The sequence below is a fragment of the Podarcis bocagei genome (genome assembly GCF_964188305.1).
Source record: "Podarcis bocagei genome assembly, chromosome: 5".
Taxonomy (NCBI): Eukaryota; Metazoa; Chordata; class Lepidosauria; order Squamata; family Lacertidae; genus Podarcis; species Podarcis bocagei.
The window spans coordinates 47,314,502-47,329,640 of NC_138129.1; the positions used below are offsets into that span (position 1 = coordinate 47,314,502).

The following is a 15,139-nucleotide window of genomic DNA, read 5'->3' on the forward strand; positions in this document are numbered from 1 at the left end:
TTTTGGTTTGGACTGTTTCTTGGAATATTTATATTCATGATTTTGCTACACATAACAGCTGCTAATGATTATGATAATTTGACCACCATTCATCTGAATATTTCAGAGCCCAACAATGCGTTGCAGTTCCCTGAGCCTTATCTAGTCCCGTTTTATAGATGGTGAAACAAATATATAATTAGGAGAAGCATATTTGCCAATGCTGTTCATTTTCAGCAATGAAAGGGTCATGTATGGAAGAAACCATTTTTTATTATCCTTAATATTGGCAACACTATGTTTCTTAAAAGGTAAGATTACAGAGGGTAACTGAATGGGTGATAGATGTCATGATAAAAAGTCAATCAGTTCCATAGTCCTTATCCATTGTGTTTATATCACAGTGTTAAACACATAATAGGGCTAACATCTATAATGTCGTCTGTGCCTATAAATACATCATGTCATCATGTCACATCTGATCTCAATATTCATTCTGCTGCTTTTTACATTTCCAAGGTTTGCATTTTAAAACATTTATTAAAAAAGTAGGTGGAGGGTCTCTCTCCGCCCCCCTCCCGCCAAGCCACATTTCATTGTTCATTGTATATTGTTCATTGTCCAGTATATGCAGGGAAGCCAAGAATGGCCCTATATAGAATTGCATGAGTTCCTAGGATCATTTTCAGCTTCCTTTGCCACCATACCAAGGTGTACTAGTTCTTTAAAAGGCTGGCAGAAATCAAAGCCTTGAGCTTCGCAGCAGCTCTTAATGCAAAACTTCCAAGCCTCCCTCCTTTCTGGCTGCTGTGCATGCTGTTCAGCAGATGTTATCAGATTGAATTTAGTTTAGCGTGACTGTAGATCCCCCCCGCCCTTTCACTCTGCTTCCTCTCCATATATATCTTTCCGTCCAAGGACCATTCTCCTCCTGCTGATATCCCCAAACGCCGAAAGAACAAGAGAGGACTTTTTGGGGAGGGGGCTTTTCTATCTCCCCTGAGTGACAAGAAGGATCGCGTTTTATTCAATACCGCACGTTCAGGCTCTCTCCCGGCAGGAATTTCTCTGCTTAATGTGTTAAAAGATTATAGGATTTCTTTGAAATTGAAAGGGGGGGGCAACTGGATGGTGTGTACTGTCGAAGCCTGTTTCAGCTTCGTTGATCCTGGAATACAGCTTTTCTTCGGCAAGATCCGAGGAGGATAAGAGTCCCCGTCCCCCCTCAGCCTCTAGAGCTTTTTAACGGCTGGCTCTGGAACGGACGACTTTTTCAGCACCATTCCGAGCGGACAGCTCCTTGGGGCTAGCATTGCTTATCTAAGGCACTTCGAAAGAAGCATATTTGTGTGTGTGTGTGTGTGTGTGTGTCGGAGGAGGAGGAGGTGGAGGAGGGGGACTCAGACCGCTAGATAGCCTGGTTAGAGCCAACAATATCCATTAATTATATCAGGAGGTGAAAGAGGGAAGCAGGAAACCTGCAACAGTCACAGGCTTGCCGTATCCCACACAGAAGAAGAGGGGCTGCACAACCTTCCGGCTATGTTTAGGTGAAAGACAGGAGAGAAAAGAAAGAGCGAGAGTTGCCATCACGAACTGCCTTCTAAACTATGCAAGACCCATCCTGATTTTGGACAGAGGAAATAGACGCGTCCAACCACCGTGTGATCTATTCGGCTACTAGGCGGAAGGCAAGGGAGAGCGAGTTTTAAAAGCACAACACCCGAAGGAGTTTTGCAGCACAAGCACTGGGAATAGCTTCGTGCTCAGCTCCTCAGGAAAGTGAAGCTTGCAGGGAGTAGGGAAAACGTGGATTTAAAAAACGCAGGGATGGGAGGATCTCGCCCAACTTCGCCTGGTTTCTGAGGGTGAGTCCTGCGATCTGCCTTGATAGCGGTGAATGGGGTTTGAGGGGATCTCCCTCGTATTGGCTGGGGATTTATGTTCTACCCCTGCTTTCTTTTAGCCTTCCCTCTCCGGCAAAAACTTGAAAAGCAGGCAATTGCCCAATATTCAAGGGCTGGAGAAATGCGCTCCCCACCCCCTCTTTGAGAACACACCGGATCCCCAAGATTGCAGCTAACAAGGGGCGTGTAGCTCTGCATTTGTGTGTCTCCGTGGCGAGCTATTAGCCCAGCTTTCTTACTATAGCGAAGGAAGAACTCGCCACATGTGAGGAACTTTGCTGTGGGTTGAGGGCTTTGATGTTGGAGGATATGCTAATGAACGTCTCAGCACTGCCAGGGGGATTGGATGGGGCGATGAAGGATGAGCGCCGGGGTCCTGCTAATGGTTTGCAATGAATCACTGGGATTGTAGGGCTGAACTGGGAAGGCGAGATGGGAAAGCATTCCCCAGATGCCGTGGTCAATATAACAGGACTCCGTTATCATGGAGGGCAGGCGGGGAAAGAGCTGCAGCAGAAAACAGGGATATTCTATAAAATGATCAGGCACCGTTGCATTTTCCCCATTCATTTCTGTAATGCATCTGCATGCACATTTTAGTTATTTTGTTTTAAAGCGTGAGCGGTTCATCGGCGCCGAGAAAGGAAACCTGCAGCAATTTGGTCTGCAGCATTTAAGAAGGCATTTAAACACAACAGTTTTTAAATTTATTTATTTTTTTTTTTAAATGAAGCCAGAACAGCGGGGAGTGATGCTTTTCGCTGCTGGGTGAGCAAAGGAAATAAGACGGGTGGGGGATGGGGAGGAAGAGGGAGATTATGAAGAGAGACCCAGACAGCACCTGGGCGACCGAGTGCTGTGTGATGCTTATTCATCATGGTTTAGATTCCTGGCGAGCTGTTTCAATTCCTTTCCGCTCCTCTGTTTCTGAGTTAATTGCATTAACAGTTTTCGTTTGCAAACCCTAGATCACGGTGGATGGATCGCTTCTTGGTGCTCTGCTAATCTTTCCCATGATAAGCTTTCTTTCTCCACCCCTTTTACTATATGCCACCCCTCAGAATGGGAAGATGGTCCTGATGTTATACTGCCTTCTCGAAGATAATGCTCTCTCTCTCTCTCTCTCTCTCTCTCTCTCTCTCTCTCTCTCTCTCTCTCTCTCTCTCTCTCTCTCTCACACACACACACACACACACACACACACACACACACACACTCTTCTACCTCTAAGCTACAACCTTTGGCTCTTTTGCTTAGGATATTGAACAACAAAAGCGTCTCTTTAACTCCTGTCCACCGAGCTCAGGATGGAATTGTTTTGCCGCTTTGGGGAGGGGATGCATTTTTAATACCTTCTGCAGAAAAGATAACAAGTCGCGGGGTGAGAATACACCTGAGAAGCAAAGAGCTATATGCAATGGTTTGCAGCCAGCTCGTTTCTACTCACAGTAGACCCACTGAAATAAATGGACTTGAACCAGTCATGTCTATGGATTTCAATGGGTCTACTCTGAGTAGAACTCATGTTGGATACTACCCAGTACTGTAATAATAGCCCACGCAGGGAGCTGTCCAAGGTAGCCATATCCATTTAGTCACCTGTTCTGGCTAGATCTTTCCGGGAGTTCACTACATTGCTACAACGGTCTCTTTAGCCCTCCTGGCTTCTCAGGAGGAGGAGGTACTAATAGCTGGCAGTGGGAAGGAGAAGACTAACAAACTTCTATTTGTATCTGCCTTCACTAGCAGCACAAGACCAAAGGTCTGTGTGTCCACTGCAGGCAGTAAATAACAGCTACCTATGCTGGGGCAGCCTGTGTGCTCCAATTTGACTATAAACTGATGAGGGAGAGGGGAAGAAGCCTCTCCACTTGGTGGCATTTTGAGGTTAAGGGCAAAATGAGGAAGGCCAGGCCACCTTCCCTCCTTCACATTTGTTTAAAGTGTTGTTGCTCTTGAAACACATCTCAGGACACCAGGCTGAGGCATTGTTTGTGCAGTGTAGTCAAGCATAATTGGTTGTGTATTTCCCTTTAGGACAGCTCTCTGAGCAGTTCTTTTGTAAAAACGGATCAGGGATTTCTGCATATAAGGAAAGCTGATGGGACATAAAGTCTAAACAACAGTTTCTAGTCCCCTCTGAATCTAAGCTTCCACACTCATTTGTTTTGCTGTAATAAATTTGCCATGCCCATTTCAGCCCTGGCAGGGAGCCACTTCCTATCAGAAAACCACCACCATCAATTTGATTATATCAGCACTTATGAGGCTCAAGGATGAGTCATTGCTGTTGTTGACTCACCTTTGGCTTGAAGAGTTGAAGAGGATTTTACAAGGTAGCACTCAAACAAACAGGAGGCTTCATAGCATAATGGATTATCTTAAACAGGACCTGTGGATAAAAGAGCTATCTGGTACCTTAGCATTAGGACATCCCTAATTCAGCTTTGAGTTTTTTTCCTACCGTCAAGCGGTATATAATTTTTATGAAATAAATAAAATGTCATAATTTCTACCTTTTCCTACCTAAATTCCAGAGATAATCTCCAGATCTATTTATCTGTTTTGCCACTGTGTTCAATGGCAATGCAGAGGAGCTCAAGATTTCCTTCCTTCAGGACCTCTTGATGTTCTGAAGGAGGAAGAAGCCCAGAAGATACCTGCTGAATGATAGAATCATCACATTTGTTTCCCAATATTTGTGTCCCAATCTAAGCTATTGTAGAAGAAGGGTGGTGTAAATGCCAAATCCTAACCCACAGTTTCTGGCTACCAAATAGCTTCACAGATAAGATAAAGCCACAATCACTCCTCTTCTTCCACCAGGACACACAAAGCATAATGCTCATGACCACAGCATTTATGTTTGTTCACCATTTAGCTGGTTTCTGAAGGAGTCCAGAGGATGTGATTTATAGGATGTAGCATTTAGCTGTCCATATTGGCCACCTGGCCATTCTAGGCCCTCAACCTGTAGGGACCAGCATCAGCACCATTAACTGTGTGGGAAGTATAGGGAAGCCAAATCGGAATGATGCTTCTTTAAAGTCATATTGTTTCCAAAGCGGCTGTTAGCGCATGCGCGCGCACACGCAGATATTAACATGGTAAATGTATATTATCACCACTGGTTGTGTCATATTAATACAGTGGTACCTTGGGTTACAGATGCTTCAGGTTACATATGCTTGAGGTTACAGACTCTGCTAACCCAAAAATAGTACCTCGGGTTAAGAACTTTGCTTCAGGATGAGAACAGAAATCATGCAGCAGCGGCGTAGCAGCAGCAGGAGGCCCCATTAGCTAAAGTGGTGCTTCAGGTTAAGAACAGTTTCAGGTTAAGAATGAATTAAGTTCTTAACCCAAGGTACCACTGTAAGTTCTTAACCCGAGGTACCACTGTATAAGTCTGGCATTTTTAAGCTCCTATCAAACCCTGACAATATTTACAGACAATTTCTTTATGCCATTCTTGGGCTGGCTTCTGGTCAGTACTGGAAAACAACCAAGGACTAATTTTTGGTATCTCTCCCACTGGCAAAACCCCAAAACTGTTGCCACTGAGCACCAGAAAGATGCATAGCTTTGTAACTTTTCTGTCGAGTGGCCCAAGAACTCTTTGTGCCCCTATTTCAAATATGTCAGGAGAGAACTGCTGAAGAACAAACAGCCATTTGCAAGCCTTCCACCTCCACCTCCATTTCCACTTGTGTAATCTTTGCTGCCCAGCTGAGCATGCTCATTGCTGCTTTGCTCATCTAGTCTCCTTTGCTTATTGTTATCTTGTAGCAATAAGAAAACCTTCCCGCTGAAATTAATGACTTAACATGCACATGCATTACGCATCATGGCCTGGGAAGAAACTACTCTGGGGATATCAGGAGCTGCTCCACTGAAAATACTTTGCATATATCTCAGCCCTAAAGATTCGTAACATTGGCTGGTTTGAAAAGAAGGGGTGCCAGGTGCTCCGCATGTTGCTATCCTGGTACACAGATATATTGAAGTCAAATGCAAGCTTTGTTTGAAGATCCTGGGCACCTATTTTTACTTTGTGCCTCTTTACAACAAGGGCATCACTGTCATTTGGAAACTGTGCTGCCCTAGTTAGAAAGAGGCTATCAAAAATTCATTTCAAGATTTCATTGCGTTTGGCAAGCTCAGGAATAAAGATGGACTTTCCCCCCCTCTTCCTTCCTCCCCCTCCTGACTGAGATGTGCTGGATGAGTTTGTTTACTAGCACATGTTTGCTGCCAGGACAAATCCGTTGCTCTGCTTGCCTTTCCACCTGTCACTCTCGTTGTAGAATCCTGTGATCTGTCTATCATGGTCGCCCAATTCACAGCGCTTTTAATTTTCAATGTGAGAAAAAAATGGTTTTGCTTTAGAAGATTGTGGCAGAAGGCTGAGTGGAAATGCTGAGTAGAGCAGGCAGTGACAGTCAGGCTGTGATCAGTGCCACCACTAGAGGCATGTCAGCCGTTTCTTCCAAAACTCTGTGGAGCTTTGAGCCAAAGTCTTTGCTAACCACCTGGATTTAGTTGAGCAGACCCTGCTCTAGGCAATGAAAATGTTCTTCTTTAAAAGTCTGCACTGTGAGGTCAATTGTTATTAATTGGCAGGCTTATGATTGGTTACAGGCTACCCGTCTCTCCCCCCCCCCCGTGGCCTTGAACTTTCATAAGAGATAGGAACATCGGGAGCATCAGGAGATAACTGTCATTAACTGGACCACATTCAGTGGTGATAACCGTTAACTGGCTTTTAATTGGGCCATGATTATATAAGAGTTCATGCTAATTCATATAGGCACCAGTGAATTAAGGCTGTATTTTAATCATTTTATAATGTTCAGGCTGTTAACTTGCTGCTAAGAAAACCATCCATAGACAGCGGATTAAAGGTTTTTAAAGCAGACAAACAATGTGAGCTTTATTTTTCGTGAGGTGGTTTAAAACCAGCTCCCCTTCTTTTTTGTTCTGTTGTACTTAAACACAGTCTTTGCAATAAAGTCCACAGCCAAAGCAAGGTCCCCTATAATAACCTCTCAAGTGTGCATGTGTGTGGAAACCAGTGTAAGCTAACCGGAGTATTATGCTGATATAAGGCTGCCCTTGCTCTCCAGAGGATTAGTGCAGGTGGAGGAAATGGTCCTGAATTAAAGGGGAAGAATAGACAGGGATACAATTCACGACTGCCAGAGCAGCAGAAGCGAGGTGGTAGTTCTGTCCATTTGAGCTTATCAACATGGGAAATCAGGTTATTTAGGATTAATGGGTTTTAATCACTTTATTGGCAGGTTCTGTTTCCTGGGTGGAGAAAAGGGACTGAGAAAGAGAAATTACAGCTGGTTGGTTAAGGCTGTAGACAGAAAAATAGGATTTCTAGATTTATGCCACATTTGAAGAGGAAGGGGAAAACATAGAGTGGGGAGGGGGTCTGTAATGGCTCTTCTACACATAATATAATTCATGTGTGAGTATTACATCACTTTCATACATATTTTGCCACAGACACATATCACACCAGGCCAAATGTGGAGGCAGGTCTGTCCAGCAGATTTGGACAGCAAAACACAGGTTCATTACACACACCAGTGTACATGTGGGTGCATGCAAATTTTCTGCATTGGAGTGACATCTGTGCAGAAAACCCTGCACATGTGAACTCAGCACTCTGTTGAACAGCACATTGCATATATCTTTTGCAACAACTTTGTGCCGCCTTTTACTCAACTATAAAATGGGCAGGTATTCTTTATGCACAATGTGGATTTTCAAGAGCTTCTGTGATTCATTGTTGAATCATTTCAATCCTGCTGTTCTTCAGACTAACATTTGGGGAGTCTAAAGACATTTTAATAGTGGGGTTAACAAGTGAAGCTGTGTTGTGCAGCAGGAAATGAGACCGCCTAATCTACAGTAAATACCACGTACGATAGCATTTTCAAAGTATGCAAAACAAGTATGCATTCTGTAGAAAACTTTTGTCTTTGTACCTTCTATGGCCCGTCATTTGCATGCTCTTAATGATACCTCTTAATCAGGGAATGCAATCAATTTATTGTAGTGTCACTGTGAGTATTTACACCAAAAAGCTAGATCTTTAGGTGACATACACATATGTTTGTGCAATAGTTCTCAGAATACCATTAAAACAGTATCTGGGCACAACACATGTATAATACACTATGTTATTATTATTATATTTAAGAAAAACAACTAGGAGTGACTTTTCCGTTTGTGACACTTTAGGTACCATTTTGCCATGGAATCAATGCTGGAATGAATAAACAGACTAATATTTTATTTCTCTACTTTCCCCCTTCATCTGTGGGGTAATGAAGTGATATTCTCTGCTTGCCTACAGTGAGGCTGCTTGAAGTTGTTTAGCTTTGACTTCAGCAGTATTTATTAATGAGTTCCATTTGTATTCCATGTTCCCATCAAGGAGGTCAGGGTGGGAGGCATTGAGATTATCTCTCAACAAGCAAAGGAGGTAGGTTAGGTGGAAATATTGTGATGGGCCAAAGCTTACTGGCGGGAACCTAGGTCTCCTTGGATCAATTCTGACTTTCTCCCATGTTGGTCTCTTCCATGGTTATGGTCATAAGTGGATAAACTTGCAACAACATACCATGTCTAACTGAGCTTTTTTGAGGACTTATTTTAGATGTTCATAGTAGCACAAGAAATGAATTGTGTCTCTCCTAGGGTTTTATGCTTTGTTTTGCTAGGATTTCTTTTCTCCTGAACTCTCTTTCTCTGCTTCAGCTCTATTGGGGCTTATAGAACTTTTCTTCTATATCAGGGGAACTTTCTCAGACTGAGAGCCATTCTTCCCTCCAGGCAACCTTCTGGGGGCCACATGACAGTGGTCACCAGAGGCGCTAGCTTGAGAGGGCAAAGGGGGAGGGCAATGTCACACATGCACAATGTCCCAATGTTGTGCACGCAACAACAGGATGTCAGGGGTGGAGCCAAATGTGGCGGCAGCATGGTTTCAATGGCCAGTGGCCCCCTCTCCTCATCATCCTGCCACTACCAATGGCAGGGGGCTCCTTTGACCCTCCTTCCCCATACCTTTTGTACCCTTCCCCTCTCCTTTTGTACTTGGCTCCATGCTTAGCCCCCTCCACCCCCTTATTTTTTTGGCCCAGCTCTCCCCAAAAGCCCAGTGGGGTCAGAGGCAAAAGTGAGCAGAGCAACTCCTGCTTTATATTAACTGAATACTTAGGATTAAAAAAACCCCAAGTCAACAAACTATGAAAAGGCAATATCCTCTTTTTCTGTGGCTCAAGTGTGTGTGTGTTGTGTGGGGCACTGTGGTTGGGAAGAGGAGGTTCTTTGAAGAGCTGTGGTTGCAGAGTGTGGTTTGCACTCTGAAAAGTGACGCAGTTAAGGCAGTTACTGTGGCATAATATTTCTTCTTTTCCGCACCTCTCAGATCGTTCCATTAACATGTCAAAAGCAGGCCACAACTCCACCTGACACCTGAATAACCCACCAGAGAGTTTCCTGACTAGTACATAAACACCAGTATTAAAGATGCTGCAGTTAGAATTTGGCTAGCATTTGATGGATGGCCCTCTTCTGCAAGAACCGCGATCCAGGTTTGCTCTTTATGGCTCTACTGGCTCAGTGGGGCTAATGAGTAAAGTATGTGAGAATATTCAGGAGATGAGGCCAAATCATTTTATAGTCCTATACTTTATGTTACAGGTGCTGATGTAACACGGTACAGTTATATGGAAGTCAATAGAGTTATAGTAGTTTAATGGATTTTTCTCTTACCCCATCCCGCCAGCATCTGAGTTGCATTTTTCTGCTGGGTGAAAGCAGGTTCTTTGGGTTTATGAACAGCCTAAAATTAGTGCTGTGCCAAAATCTGTCCTCCAATTTCTCTCATGTTTTCTTCTCCTGCGAAAGAGGCTTCCATTTTTCTTCTTCACTCCTGAGGCACTTTAGAATTTCAGGGGTTTCTTAGACACCCCTAACATTGTGAGGTGGTTGAAGGTGGTATGCTTGTTTTCCTTTTCCAGCAAATATTTCTCCAGAACACTGCAGCCTCCCTGGCTGCCCACACTCCCTGATCTGGGAGGAGTTAGTAGGAATTTGGTAAAACCTAGCCACAAGTTTACCACTGCACATGCTGTTTGTGAGAAGCCACCTTAGGCTTGTGGTTCTTTAGATCTGAGGATGTGATAAAGAGACCATAGGAGAGATGGGTCAGCTGTCTTGCAGCAGAAGGTTGTTCATTTGATGCCTTTTTCTTTTCATCCAGCCCAACTTTAGGGCTTCATATCTATACCTGAAGGAGCGTCTCCACCCCCATCGTTCTGCCTGGACACTGAGGTCCAGTGCTGAGGGCCTTCTGTTGGTTCCCTCACTGCGAGAAGCGAAGTTACAGGGAACCAGGCAGAGGGCCTTCTCGGTAGTGGCGCCCACCCTGTGGAATGCCCTTCCATCATATGTCAAAGAAATCAACAATTAAATGACATTTAGGAGACATCTGAAGGTAGCCCTGTTTAGGGAAGTTTTTAACATTTGATGTTTTAATGTATTTTTAATCTTTTGCTGGAAGTCACCCAGAGTTATCCAGATTCCTAATGGACAGCTTTCTCCATCATATCGTCTACTTAGGCCAGACTCTAACTACAATAAGATTTTAAAAAATATATCTAATGAAGTATGAGCTGGGTAGACACCAGCCCCTTCTGGGTGCTAGGACAGGTAGCAGGACTGCTTGCAAGAACAAGAAGTTGGTGATCTTTCCAGAAGCAGTGGGTGGCATGCTGGGGTTCAGCAGCTCAACTGACTGTCACATACCAGGACAGAGAGAGGGAGGTTGGCATGGTGCAGTCTGGTGTTCCTGCCAGTGCATTGCACTGCACTGACCTCATTGCTGCACCCCTCCCCTTCTCAGCCCCAGTGTGCTGCCATTTCTACAGAAGTCAAGTGACTGGCATAGCCTTGCCACGCTATCTGCTGTTGCTATCTATTCTGAACAAAATAACACAACACGATGGCCAATAACAATGACACTAAACACTATTTATAGACTAATACAAATGATCAGAAATTGCAACCACAGTCTCTAAATTTTCTTCACCAGTAGAATAATTCAAAAGTTTGATATATACATAATCTGTCACCAAATATCGCCGGAACAGAGTTTCCGGCTTGTCTATATTGCAACACAGGGGTCTGTTTACGGATTATTGTTGCTATCTATTCAGCAAATCAGATTGGGAGGAAGTCTGCAAAAAGGAAACCTCATTTTAATATATCTAATTTTCTTTGTAGATCTTGCCAGGTAAAATGGCAATGGTCCTTGCAAGGTGAATTTGTGTATGTGGTGCCCCTCTAGTCCCACAGATAAATCCCAGTGGCTTTTGAGATGTTTGGATGAAAGCTATGATGCAAGATGCTCTAATATCAAACAATGTGAACATGATAATTAAAAGGCTAATATGGACCAATGAACTTACTCCCCCAAACACCCTGCAAATTAGAGATATAGCCCAAGGCTGTGTAAAATAATCAACATAAGGCTGATTTAATTATATAAACAAATCCAGGCTAAACAATTATCTTTAATATAATAACAATAATAATCCATATGCAAACATTCAGTTAAATTCTAGTAAATCTGAGCAAGTCAGTAGAAAAATTCCAAATGTAACCAATTTTACTTGTTAGCTAACAGCCACTGATGAAAAGAGGAGTCAAAATGCATGTGGCACTTTTGATTGGACTGAGCTGATTTGCTTCTAAGATTGCATGAACTTGGGACTGTTTGATTGCTTTGAAAACGATTGCCTCTAAGATTGGTTACATTTGGAATTTTTCTACTGACTTGATAGGCTTTACTTAGATTTAATTGTACGTTTGCTTATGGCATATTATTATATTTAAGACAGTTGATTAGACAGAATTTGTTTATATAATTCGATAAACATTAATTATTGGGCAGTGGGTTCATTTAGTTCAGTCTCTGAAGGAGGATTCTTTGATTCTAGTTAGCTCTCTCAACAGTACTCTGCTGAAAGTAGACAGTGCCTCTCAACTCTTGTCATTGGAATGCAAGGCTGGACTGAAGCTCAAATTCACAGTCATTTATAGGGCTACCACAGCTTCCTGTGCTTGACAATTTTGTGGAGTGGGGACGACAGAGGCAAAATTCTTCCCTGTCTTACTAGAAATAGGGTGCAGAAGGCGAGGTTGCAGGTGGGGAAGTGCCTGCATTGGGTGTTAGGCAGTAGCCCAGGTGTTGACAATAACCATGTAGGCATTCCACTTCTTCCTGTTCTTGTAGGCAAGAACAACCCTATTCCCCATCCCTTGCCCACTCAGAGTGAGGGTAATGTCCCCTCACTCTGAATTGGCATCATCCATCCTCTGTAAGGTTACAGTGCCAAATATAATGAGTTATTTTGTATTGTGAGCCACAACATAAATCCATGATGTAAGAAAGAAGGGACCCTGATATCATTATCTGAGGCCCTTCTTTGTGTGCCTCCTCCATGAGAGGAGCAGAAGGTGGCAACACAAGAACAGGCCTTTTCTGCACTGGCTCCCTGTTTGTGGAATGTTCTCCCTAGGGAGATTCAGCTGGCCTTCGTTATACACCTTTAAGCACCAGGTGAATGACTTTCTCTTCAACCAGGCCTTTGGCTGATTGATTTCCAATGCCCTTTTAAATGTGTTGTGGGAGGGGGTATTATTGGTTTGTTTTTTATCTTATTTTTATTATGTATTTTGTCTTTTTTATATTATAATTTTATGTTGCGAACCACGCTGAGGTCTACAAGATATATACAAATTTTAGCAACAACAAATGGCCCTGAAGCAGCAAAGTGTGGACTAGTACGTGTGTAAAGGTCATTGTTAATTATACTTTATTTAACTAGATCCCCCCCTTTTGTATAAAGTGACTAAGTGACATTTAATTGGGGTCTGCATCAACTCTGTGTGTACCTCAACTAATTTAGGTGCAATGGGGTGATTTATGATAGTCTTTCATGTAACCAAGTCAGATCAAGGCATGTCATAGTAGGTGGACGTGTGCCAACCTTCCATGTATATCTGCTGCTTTGTTTTCCTCCCCATAAAGTTAAGCACACAACCATTTTCTTTCTTTCCCCACGTTTATTTTCTGACAGATTGGCTCCTCTTAGTTTAGGTCAAGAATATGCAAGCAGAGAAACAAAAACGAGCTCACTGGGGAAATGCCCAGAGTTTGGGTGGAGAGTGGTAGGGTTTCCTACACAAAAACTGCAGGTTGGATCTGTCCAAAATATAGCATACTTGATCCACTCTGGAGGAGCTCCTTTGCCTGTAAATGCCACCCACTTGTGTGAAAAGGGGGGGGGGAGTTACAGCCACTTTTAGATTCCCCATTACAGTTATTGAAGGAGGCATACCAGGACTTCAGATTTAACCCATCAGACTTGGACCTGAATAGCAAATCTAACTGAAACAAGACAAAGTGGATCTGAAGCACACCGGGCTGCTTCCAAATCCTTCTGGTTCAGATAAAAAGAGAAACTTGTGGTCATTGCATACCCCTAGTATTTACAGAACAATGCTGTTTTAATTTTCCTATTGTCTAACGCCACTATAGGCAAGATTCTTAGTACTCAGTTGGGTTTACAGAAAGAATAGTAATCAAGGCTAATGTGCAGATTGGCTAACGATTACTTCCTTCAAATAAATCTCTGTAGGGGTAGCAACTACAATAAAATCAGCAGGATGGATAATGGCTTATCTAAAACAAATTGTTTCAGATAACCATAGGCCACATCCCATTTGTCCTTATTGAGCAAATGGCATTGGATTGTAAGTGCTTGGCCCTGTCATCTGGGTGGGCCTGGCTGCTAAAGACTTCAGAAATGTTGGCATAAGCACTTTGGACAGCATGAATAAATGTGGTCCCAGGGACAGGCTAAGTGAACTTGATAATTTAGAAGAGCAATTGGGAGAATTGGGAGAACAATTCACCTGCAGTTCAAATCAATGGCAAATTAGATCATATCCCTGCTCTAGGTATCTACTGTATATAAATTCTACTACTGTAGCCAGATTTTCCTAGAAAGCCTAAACTCAAGCCACACCATGTGTTCCCTCTCCCAGAGGAAATGAACTCTAATGATTAACAGGGCAATCCTATACAATTCTACTCAGAAGATAGCCACAGTAAGACTTATTCCCAGATAAGTGTGTGTATAGGATTGCAACCCACATATTTTTTTGATGGGAAACTTTCCTGTTCCTGTTTGTTAAAAAGCAAAATGTATCTATGGGCTTTTTGAACATAAATTGAACCATAGTTACTTTCATCATTAGTTATCGCTTGGCCGAGTGAGGTTTACTTGAGAATTAGTTATTTCTTTAAAAGTTTGTGCATGAGATATCAGCATCTATGTCTATCTGGTTCAATATATTGTATTTTTCTATTTTATCCAGGACAGATTTTATAAAATTTACTTGCCCAATTTTAGACAGGACATCCTATTGTCAAACACGGTCTCCTTATTCTGGTACCTGTTACACATGGTTTACTCAATGCACACTCTCCTGAACAACTGTACTGATCAGGGTTACCAAGCTTTGCTACGTAAGAGAAAAGCTGGAGAATGATAAAATATGTGTTGTTAGCTGGAAAACTTCAATGAAACAATTGGTAGTTTCTTCTTGTTCTCCTTCTTGAAAACCTTATTCACTGTTTTTTCATCTTTAATTTCACTTTCCTCAAACAATCTGAGTGAATGTGTTTGTTCCAGGAGATCTACCACATCAATGTTTTTCTCCATTTATAAGTAGAAAATCTAGCATGTATTACTTTCTGATGCTCCTTCATGAGAATCAACACTACTGTTCTTACACAGCTTACACAGTTCTTACACTAGTGCTAACAGGGACACTTTGTGCTTGCTCTTCTTCTTCTTCCTCTTCTTACAGTACTTTGGTACCTTCATGATTAGATGGGCAACTTCCTTCCCCTTCACTGCTCTTGCTGGATTGAAAATAAGATGAGGCATTTTCACCCAAATTCAGTTTTTCTAAACTGTCCTGCAATCAATGCTGTATCAGATAGGTTTGAAAGCTAACTTCAGAAGGAAGATGAGTCACCTCTAAGCCCCCAGCCCTTTCCCCCTACGTTTCCATCAGTCCTCCAAACCCCTTCCCTCTTTACCATTAATCCCACATGCTGGTAGTTGATGGTTGCGCTCCAGCATCAGCAAACCATG

The 15,139-nt window shown here is 42.8% G+C and overlaps 1 protein-coding gene across 1 annotated transcript in view; it reads left to right on the forward strand.

The window, feature by feature from the left end:
• Positions 1 to 801: 801 nt before the first annotated feature.
• The window catches only part of GRM4 (glutamate metabotropic receptor 4), a 318,705-nt gene continuing 304,367 nt past the window's right edge, over positions 802 to 15,139 (forward strand). The window contains exon 1 of the mRNA XM_081195813.1: positions 802 to 1,847. The gene's annotated coding sequence lies outside the window, so the exon portion shown is untranslated. The remainder of the gene's footprint in view (positions 1,848 to 15,139) is intronic.